The 10,964-nt window shown below is 36.4% G+C and overlaps 1 non-coding gene across 1 annotated transcript; it reads right to left on the bottom strand.

Moving 5' to 3' along the window:
- Nucleotides 1-870: 870 nt before the first annotated feature.
- LOC124827002 (small nucleolar RNA R71) lies at nucleotides 871-977 on the bottom strand. The gene has a single exon (XR_007027913.2). It is a non-coding gene; the product is annotated as a small nucleolar RNA R71 (small nucleolar RNA).
- Nucleotides 978-10,964: the final 9,987 nt, after the last annotated feature.

Raw genomic sequence — 10,964 nt, 5'->3', positions numbered from 1 at the left:
GATAAATAATTTTAATTGATTAACGTAACTCAAATTCCCTTGGGAGAACGATACATTTTTACTTATCCACTGTATTACTTGGAACGATTTGGTATACTTGCCAAAAAGTTATCAAGTTTTTGGCGCCGTTGCCGGGGAATTTGATTGTTATTGTTAACTCAGTCATTTATTGTTTATCAATTTCAATTCTGTTCCATTATCTGTAAATCCATTGTTTTAATTTTTGTATATCTGTATATATACGTTGTGTTTTATTTCTGTTGTTATTTCTTTGGGTTGATATCTTGAGATTTTTGTTCTCTGAATGAGTAGGAGAACAAAATTTGAAAATTTATTGTTTGATTCTGAGATTGAGAGAACAGCCCATAGGAATAACAGTAGACGTAGGAGAGAAAATAGAAAAAAGAAGCTAGAGAAGCTAGCTTGTCTGCTATCTTCAACACTTTTTCTTCATTTGATCAAAAGGATAAGGATATGGAGGGAAATAATGAGGAGGAACGAGTTAGGCGTACGTTGGAAGATTATGCTTCTGTGTCTATACCTTCATCTTTCAACAGTATAGCCCGACCTGTGGTAAATGCTGGTCATATGGAAATGAAACCTGCACTGATTCACCTTGTTCCAAGTAATCAGTTTACAGGAATGTCACACGAAAATCCCTATGATCATCTGACAACTTTTAATGAGATTTGTAACACTGTAAAAATTTTACATGTGCCAGATGAAGCAATTAGATTGAGTCTATTTCCCTTTTCTTTGGCTGGAAATGCAAAGCTTTGGCTAAATTCTTTTTCTAAAGGGAGTCTGACTGCTTGGGATGACGTAGTGGCAAAATTTTTGACTAAATATTTCCCCCAATCCAAGATCAATAAAGGTAAACAGGAAATATCCTCCTTTCAACAAGAGCATGAAGAGTCGTTGAGTCAAACATGGGAGAGGTTCAAGGGGTTGCTGAGAAAAACTCCAATTCATGGATTTGACATTCCCACTCAACTAAACCTTTTCTTAGGAGGTTTAAAATCTCACACAAAGCTTATGCTAGATGCCTCTGCTGGAGGTAACATTAGGTGGAAGACACCTGACGAGGCACAAGAAATAATTAAAAATATGGCATCTAGTGATAATGATGTCCAAAGTGAGAGAGTGCAAACGCAAAAGAAAGGCATGTTTGAATTGCAATCCCAAGATGCCTTATTAGCCCAAAATAAAATCATGACTCAACAACTTGAATCAGTAATGAAAAAGTTGTCACAACTACCAAAGGAACTCCAAACTGTATCACAGGCACAACATAATCCAACTGTTCAAGGTTGTGAACTTTGTGGTGGAGAGCACCAAAATGGACAGTGTGCTATTCAGTCCAATGCTAAGGAAGAGGTTAATTATATGGGAAATCAAGGCCGTTCAGGAAACTATGGAAATTATAATCAAGGCTGGAAACCTCATCCTAGCATGGGTCAGGCTAGTTCTAGTATACCACCACAACAGCAGTTTCAACAACAACCTACTCTTTCTGATAGGACATCCAAACTTGAAGAAACACTTCATCCATTCATGCAAGTATCCATCTCCAACCATAAAAGCATTGAAGCTTCTATTAGAAACTTGGAGACACAAGTGAGTCAGCTTGCAAAGAAGCTGGATGAGACATCTGAAAAGAAATTTGTGGCTAAGAATGAAGTTCATCCCAGGGAGGAATGTAATGTCATAATAACCAGAAGTGGAAAAGAAGTGGGGTTTGATTCCAAGGAGAAGCCGACAAATAAAGAGATTCCAGCACACAAAGAGGATGATCAAAAGAAGGTGATTGAAGAAGAAGAAAGTAGAAACAGGAAGGAAGATGGAAGACAAAAAGAGAAAGTGTTGGTGAAGCAACTTCCTTATCCTAAAAATACTTCACAAAAGGATAAGGAAAGACAAATGGATCGGTTCAAGAAGATATTTAATCAACTTGAGATTACTTTGCCCCTGACTGAAGCACTGCAACAAATTCCTGCTTATGCAAAATATGTGAAGCAATTCCTCAGTAAAAAGAAGTATTTAGATGAGGAAACAATTGAAGTGTAGGGAAATTGCAGCGCAATTATGCAGAAATCTCTACCTCCAAAAGTAAAAGATCCAGGGAGTTTCACTATCCCCTGCACCATTGGAAATCATGATATAGGGAAGGCTCTTGTTGACTTAGGGGCTAGCATCAATTTAATACCCCTATCTATGCTCAAAAAGATTGGTGACCTTGAAGTCAAGTCAACAAGAATGATCTTGCAGATGGCAGATAGGTCCATTAAGCATCCTTACAGTGTAGTGGAAGATGTGGTGATTAAAGTTGATAATCTAAAATTCCCTATTGATTTTGTAGTAATGGAAATGGAGGAAGGTTTAGATATACCTCTCATTCTTAGAAGACCTTTCATGAAGACAGCTAAGGTTGTCATTCATGTTGATGATGGAACTGTGAAACTAAAAGACCAAGATGAAGAGGTGATATTTAATGTTTTTGAGGATGTGAAGCAAAATCAAGAGGAAAAGACTAGTTACAAAGTAAAAGATGAAGTTTTAGCAATTACTAGTCTTCCAAGGCAAGTTGTCAAGTTGGCCAAGAAGAATCTTAATTGTTTCAATCCAAAAGTGAAGGAAAGAGATGAAGATAAGGAGAAGCAAAGAGTTAACCAACAAATTGCAGTGAAAAGTGATGAACTCAAACCTAGAAAACCTGTGAATCTTAAGAACAGGTTATGGGTCATCAAGGACATAAAGGAAAATGGAGTACTCGAAATTGAGGCTCCATATTCAAGAAGAATTAAGTTGGTGACAAGAAAGTTACTCAGAAAATGTTGGTGTCATGAAAGGAAAAAACACACTAACATCAAGAATCCAACTTAACCATGAATTGTCTGGGTCAAGCTAGTGACATTAAAGAAGCGCTTGCTAGGAGGCACCCTAGCACATGTTTGTATATATCTGTGTTTTTTTATTTTGTTTGTGTAATTGTTAAGTTTGAGAGTGGAGAGGAAGTGTTCAGGAAGCTTGAGCAATAATTTCTGACGCTCTATTCGCATAGCGCACAGTTGAGGTGCACTATGCGACTAGATTATTTTATGAAGCAGTGATTTATTCGCACAGCGAATTACATGCGCTATGCGAGAGAGAAAAAGAAATTATTTTGAGATTGTAGTTCGCATAGCGCATTACATGCGCTTTGCGACTAAAAAATTGAATTGTCTTTCTGCAAAAGGATTCGCATAGCGCATTGGATAAGTAAGGCGAATAAAATCATTAGAGCAATTGAGGAGAAAGTGAGCATTAATTCGCATAGCGCACACTTTACGCTATGCTATCAAGAGTTTAAGGGACAACTCTGTTAAAATATTCGCAAGGCGAAATTTTGAGCAAAGCGAATTATATGTGAGAAGGGAAGTTTTTATTTTAATTCGCATAGTGCATAGCTGAAGTGCGCTCTGCGAATGTTGTTCTGTTCATGTTCAAAAAAAAAAAAAAGAAAAAGTTTAGTCGCACAGCGCACAGCTGCGGTGCGCTCTGCGACTGAACACCAAAATTCAAAAAAATAATAAATTAGTCAAATGTGCAGAGAACGAGAGAAATTCGCACAGCGCATAGCTGAGATGCGCTATGCGATTAACCTCTCAGTGAATGACATTTATTACGAGCTTATTCGCACAATGCACAACTGTGGTGCGCTATGCGAATTTACTCGTTCAGTTTTTTTTTTTAATCTTACTCCTTCCCCAACTCATTTTACCACTCTTCATTTTACCCTAGCCACCACTCTTCTATTCCATCTCCGCACATCGAACGTATCTTCCCTCTCTGCCAACTTCTCCACTCCATTGCCACCATTTCACATTCTTGACTCTGCTTCTGCTTTGCTTCAAGTGCATCTTCACTCTCTGCTCTTGGTCACTCTCCACAGATTTCACTCCTACTCCATTTGCTTCTTTGATTCTTAGTGTTCATGGAACTATAATAGGGTTTCTTGTATATCTGACTTGATCTATTTGAACCAAATCGTGCATATAAGTTTTCAAGCCAAATCTGTTTGTGTTTAAACATGAATTTGCACTGTTATTTGATCTCTGGTGGATGTCCTCTGCACTGTCTCTCGCTAGGTGACACATTCGCATAGCGAATTATAGGTTTGTTTTCTGGTATGAAATTCGCTTGGCGAGAAATTCGCAAAGCGAATTACATGTTTGCTTTCTGATACGAAATTTGCACAGCGACTCTAGTCGCATAGCGAATGGCATGAGCGAAGACACCTATTTCTCATTTTCGCACAACGATTCGTGTCGCATAGCAAATTGATCTTGACAGTAGGCACTGAAAATGAAAATTCGCATAGCGGACACTAGCGCATAGCGAATTTCATCTGGCAGTATATTTGATTTGTGTCATTCACTTGCTCTAACCCATCTTCCACAATTGGTTGCACTGTCTATTCTTTCTTGCAGATGGCACCTCCCAAGAGCACACAAGAGAAGAAGAGGAAGACCACCCGAGGGTCTTCATCTCGATCCCAACCTTCAGAAGCCCAAGAGGAGAACCTTGTCCTGAACTATGATCAGGACCGTTTTATTTCAGAGGCCAATTCTAATAAGTTTCATCAGAATATCATGAGCAGGGCATTATTACCTGAGAGGAGGATTGAATTGAAACCTGGAGAATATGACCATATCCAAGAAGAACTGGAGAAGAGGAAATGAAATTTTGTATTGGCCAACCTTCCTGATGAAATTGATGAAGTATTGGTCAAGGAATTTTATGCAAATGCCTGGGAACCTGACCACTCTCAGCCTCACTCTAGAGTCTCCAAAGTGCGCGGCAAGCTTGTACGCTATGACCGCAGATCATTGAACAGAATTCTGAATACAATGATGTTTCAGTCGTGCTCTCTAGGCGTTTTCATGTCCAACTATCTTGACCATGACCTTATTGCCTCCACTTTATGCCTCCCAGGATATGGCTATCAGCTAGGAACTAGTGGGACACCAGTGAGAATATTAAGGAAACATTTGAATTCACTGGCCACTATCTAGAGTCTCTTCACGTTCACCAACATCTGTCCCAACTCTCATACTTCCGACATCAATCTGGAAAGGTCGTAGATGGTATATGGTATTATGACAGGGATTGATATGGATGTGGGAGCTTATATCTCTCAAGAGATGGCATTGATTGCTGATAATGAGACATGTAAGCTTGGATTTCCTGCTCTGGTGACAGCCTTGTGCAAGGCAAGTGGAGTCGCTGGAGTCTCTGATATAACTTTGAAACTTCAACCCCCTCTCAACAAGAAATTCTTTGATAGGAATTGCACTAACAGGGGAGAGTTTTCTGCTATGAATGCCCCTCCTTCAGTTCCCCCTCCACGCAGAAATGTTAGAGCTGCCAGACCACCCGTAGCGTCGTCCGTTCCTTCCCCTAATCTTTTCACTCGCTACATGCAGCAGAGTTTGGCTCGACAGGATGACATCCGCGACTGGTGCACTACTATGCGGCAGGGTCAGGTGTCCTTACAGGATAACATGTATAACTTGTCCCTGGGAATCCCTGATTTTCCTCCCGACTCACTGATGACTGGAGCCCAGTTTGCAGCGCAGATTCCATGGCCTGAGGGCATGCCTGAGTCCAGGTGGGGGAGTGCTTATCCAGGAGCATCAGAGCCAGAGATAGACGAGCAGGAGGACATGATGGCAAGTGATGGTGATGAGGAGGAAGAGGAGCCAGATCCCGGATGGACACAACAGAGTTATCATTCACAGGAGAACCAGTGGAGATCAAGAGCTGATGGGTCGTGGTAGAGCGACTCCTGTTGTTTATGTTGATTATCATTTTGTATTTCAGTTCAGTTGTTCGTATGTGGAACTTTGTTTAGTTGATTTATGTTTGTGGTTGTAAAGACAATTGTGTTTTGATTTAATGATTTGGCATTGTGTGATTAAATTATGTGGGTGTGATTCTTGAGGATGATGACATGTATGTTTGTGGTGGCTGTGCTTCAAAATTTTTATCTGTGTGTATGAATATGACCAGGTCTGTGAGTGTTGAGAGCATATGATGATTGAGAGATATTGAGTTATCTAGATATGGAATTGGCTTTTGCACTATTTTGATTCTACGTATATACACACACTTTTTGGTTAAGGATGAAAAAGGCCCTGTTGATTATTGATTATAGCTACTTGACCAGATAGCCAACCTTTAGACACTGTGATTCATTTGTGAACCTCTTTGAGCCTTGATTTATTTCTTTCACCTTGAGTCTATTGTGTGATCCTACCTTACACCTTAGAAGAGAACATGTACAATGCTTTAAATGAGGTTACGGTTGAATTCAAGTTTGGGGGAAGAAAAAAAATATAAAAGAAAAAAAGTAAATGAAAATGATAAAAATGATGCTCAAAATGGAAAAGAAGGTTGAGCTGTGAAAGAAAATGGTATGTAATGTATGATATATTTTGGGATCTGAGTACTGGATTGGGAATTGAAGTTGTTCTCTTCTTAATAGGTGTCTTTGAATCCAAGAAAAAACCATGATTCTTTTTCTAGCCAAGCCAAGCTTTAACCTGAAAAGACCTTTGGACTTAACCAATAGTGTATGAAGTGAGTGAATCAAATGAAATGCAAAAGCTGATGAAGTTCTAGGTCAATTCTACTGTCATGTGAGGACAAACACTTGAGTGTGAGTGATGATAAATGCTGATATGGTTGTTCATATTTTATGCACAAATGATTTTGTGAGTGATGCACCATGTCATACTTGTTGAAATCTTTAGAAATGCATGTGAATTTTTTTCTGATGTGCCAAGTCATTCTATCAAAATGTCAAATGTCTTTTGTGTTGTTCAGTTTCTTTCTGTCATTTCCTGAGGGTATGAAATAGTTCAAGTTTGGGGGAGTTGATAAGTGTGAAAAAGAGTTGCTTTTACACTTATAAATGATCTCAATCTTATAATTATTCATGTTCTTACTCAGTGAAATGTTGTAACAGGAAGTAGATTGTTTTGTAAATTATTGTACAGGAAAGGATGTATAATTGGGAGTCTGTAAGCCAATTCTCGCATAGCGCAAGCCAAAACTCGCACTGCCAGGAAACGGAAATTCGCATAGCGCACCAATACTTGTGCGCTGTGCGAATAACATCAGTTGAGAGGCAGCACTTACACGAAATTCACATAGCGCACACACACCGGTGCGCTGAGCGAATTAATGAAGTTATGTGGTTTTAAAAGACGTGACAGAAAGGCAGAAACCATCTTCTGACACACGAAAATAGCCAGAGAAAGACTGGAGAATTCAGAAAACGATCCGAAGACCTGTCAAGACATCAAGACTTCACATTATGTAAGGAATTGATGTAAAGAGTACGTTTGAGATGTCTAGGATAGGCTAAATTTTCTGTTCATTGGAATTGGTTGTATGACAAAACATTAATGTAAAATTCCTGTGCAATATATGTTTTTGTTCATGTTCTTTTCTTGACTTGCTTTTGATTATACGGAAGTATTAATCTCTTTAAAAGTTCTTTTGTACTGGAAAGTATTTTTAGAACCAGAAACGTAAGAAAAGAAACTAAAAGTAAATGACGCTAGGAATAGCTTCTGTGCTTTTGGTCATTCTCACATATGAACTTAATGCAAAATTATCTGATGAATTAATTAAGGAATTAATAATTTAATAGATAATTTTAGAACTTGTTTTAAGGAATTGAACCAAGATACTCTCATGTGAATGCTTGAACAGAGAATATATGTTGTTCAGAATCTTACTGTAATGTTAGTCAAAGACTAATTCCAGTGATCTTTTATCGCATTTTTCAGTCTTATTTTTTTTACGTTGTTAATTTCATGCTTAAATCCAAATTGAAATCACAAATATCATCAGTAATTGATCTTGATAAATAATTTTAATTGATTAACGTAACTCAAATTCCCTTGGGAGAACGATACATTTTTACTTATCCATTGTATTACTTGGAACGATTTGGTATACTTGCCAAAAAGTTATCAAGAAACTTATTTGCTCTATGGCAGAAAGTGATTGGTTAGAAATATAAACCTCATCGCGGAGATCAATTAGATACTTTCTGATCGTCAAAGAGATGACTCAGGGTCATAACTCTTAGAGAAAAAGTAGAGAACTCTAGAAAAGTGGTTGCTAGAGAGATGATAAGTTTTAAAATAATAAAACTCGTTTATAATAAAAGTATTTATAAATAAACCATTTAATATTAAAATAACTGAATTTGACTATTTTTAAATATCATCCCTTCTAATATATTATTTTCTAAGGTTTTACACCCTACTTGGTGAAGAAGATGAAGTGGTATTGAGAAAGATGAAAGATAAAGAAAAAAAAACACAGTGAAGCTTAATGCTAGGAAACCATATTCATTATCACACCATCCAACACCAAAGAGTTTCACCCAATGCAACTTCGCCTACCGCCTATGGATTTTGCTTGATGGCAACTATGATATTGTGTTTGGGCTTTTCGCTTGAATTGCTATTCTTGATTATTATTCTAGAAATATTTTGTGGGATTTATTGATATAAGATAAAATATTATTCACTAAAATGATAATAGATATAAATAAGATTTATAGTCCTTATATATATATATATATATATATATATGAAACAAATATTAAATATAAATCTTGGAGATGATTTTAGAGATAATGTTGAGATAAATATTAAAGATAATATTAGAATAATAGTAGAGATAATATTTTATCATAAATATAAAGCTCATTGTAATCTTCGTGACTAAGTTCATTTACTTCAATAACCTCACTCATCGTCTCTCAATCACTTCCTCCATCATCATTCTCCTCCATGTCTAGGGTGGTTTCATAAAAAAAACTAATCCATCTTGGTTGATTATGTCATAACTTCATGTTGAATTATGAGGTTGATTATGTGTAATTAAATAGTTGTTCTTTTAATTTAGTTATTAGAATTTATTTTCATTTTTTTTCTTGAATTTTCATTATTGCTTTTAGAATTGTCTTAGAATCCGCGTAATAATTTAATTTTAAATTTTAATTAGGATTTCTTGTAAATGTAATATATTTTGTAAGTGAAAAAGTAAATTTTAAGATGTGTATATACTTAAAATATGTGTAAAGTAATATAGATTGCTTGACTTGTTTACCTTAAAACAAGAGAAGTATTAATAGGTTATCATATGTACTGAAACAAGTGATAAACTAGATGAATTAATTCACACTTGTTTAACTAATTCAAACTTATATTCTAATTTTCTTAATCAAATTGTTACTTCAGTCGTAGATGCTTAAAATGAGTCATGTATAAAAAACACTCAATTATTATTTATGTTTGTAATAAATGAGAGTGTTGACGAAATAATTGAAGTTTATTTAAATTAATTTAAGGTAAATTAATAGAATGATAATAATATAATAATCAGTGAAGAGTTTAAATCTGTGAATAATTAAAAAAATGATATTGAGCCATTGAATCAAATTTGGTAGAAAACAAATTGGATTGGTTTTAACTTTTTATATTTTTATTCACTCTAGGTAACAAAAACATTAGAGAAGCAACATTTGATTGATAACTTCAATAACAACTTATAAAACTTTTGATATTTGCGGTACCTTATGAAGGTGCTGGAAGAAAGAGTTTCATTTTCATTTTTGCTTACAACAGATGAATGAAGAAAGTAATTCTGAAATATTTTCATGAATTAGAGACATTTTTAATAAACTTAAAAATCGATCAGTAAGAAACATTTTCACAAAAAAGTTTAAAACTGTCCCGAATGCAATTTATATTCTAGAAGTTCCAGAATAGATAATTCGAATAAAAACAAATATTCTGGTAATTTAATATTCCGGAGTTTCTGAAACTTATATGCCAACATTACTTTTATTATTTTTTTAAGGATTAAATATGTTTTTAGTTTCTTAATTATCATGCGATTTTGGATTTAGTCCCTATTCAAAAATTTTGTTTATTTTAATCATCTTAATTGAACAACATTAACTTTTGAGTGATGTGGCAAATGGTAAGTCCACGTCTGATGCTACCTTTCCTGACTACTATGTGACGTGGCAGTAAAGGTCTGGTGGTCAGTCGACCACTCGGTCTGGTAGTCGGTTGGCTACTCAGTCTGGTTTGGAGGACCGAACGGTTAGTGATGTGAACACGAAAAACCAAATGGTTAAGTGTGTAAGTGTGCAGGACCGAACGGTTAATTGTATGTTTCTGAGCAGAACCGAACGGTTAAGTGTGTAGGTGTGCAGTACCGAACGGTTAAGTGTGTGTTTGTGTGCAAGACCAAACGGTTAAGTGTGTGTTTGTGTGCAGGACCGAACGGTTAAGTGTGTGGATGTAAAACCGAGAGGTGAGTAAAGGACCGAGAGGTGGGTAAAAGACCGAGAGGTGGATAAAAGACCGAGAGGTGAGTAAAAGACCGAGAAGTGAGTAAAAGACCGAGAGGTGAGTAAAAGACCGAATGGTAAACGAAAGACAGAAGATTGACCGAGGCAAAACAATGCACTAGAGGAGAAACCGAACGGGAAGACAAAGGGAAGTGAGGTCGAACGGTTCGTTGGAGTAGATGCCGAGTGGCCGATTAGGCCGAGTGACCGACCAGGCCGAGTGGGCGACCACCACACCTTTACTGTCATGTCACGTCAATTAAAAGTAGCCAGGAAATGTGACAACATGTGGCTCACCGTTTGCCACATCAAAGAAAATTTAACGCCGTTCAATTTTAAGGACTAAAAATAAGAGTTTCAAAACTAAGAGGACTAAACGGAACAAAATTTTCGAATAGGGACTAAACCAAAAAGTACGTGATAGTTTAGGGACTAAACATATTTAACCTTTTTTGAAATATCCATTCCAGATTTGTTTTTCATCGCAAAAGTACGTTCTGACACTACTCTGTATAAACAAAAATAAATGCTACTTCAT

Source organism: Vigna umbellata, chromosome 8 (assembly GCF_029865625.1).
Source record: "Vigna umbellata cultivar VRB3 chromosome 8, Vumbellata_1.0, whole genome shotgun sequence".
Classification (NCBI taxonomy): Eukaryota; Viridiplantae; Streptophyta; class Magnoliopsida; order Fabales; family Fabaceae; genus Vigna; species Vigna umbellata.
Note: the sequence above shows the minus strand (reverse complement) of the source record. Positions and strands in the feature narration are given on the sequence as shown.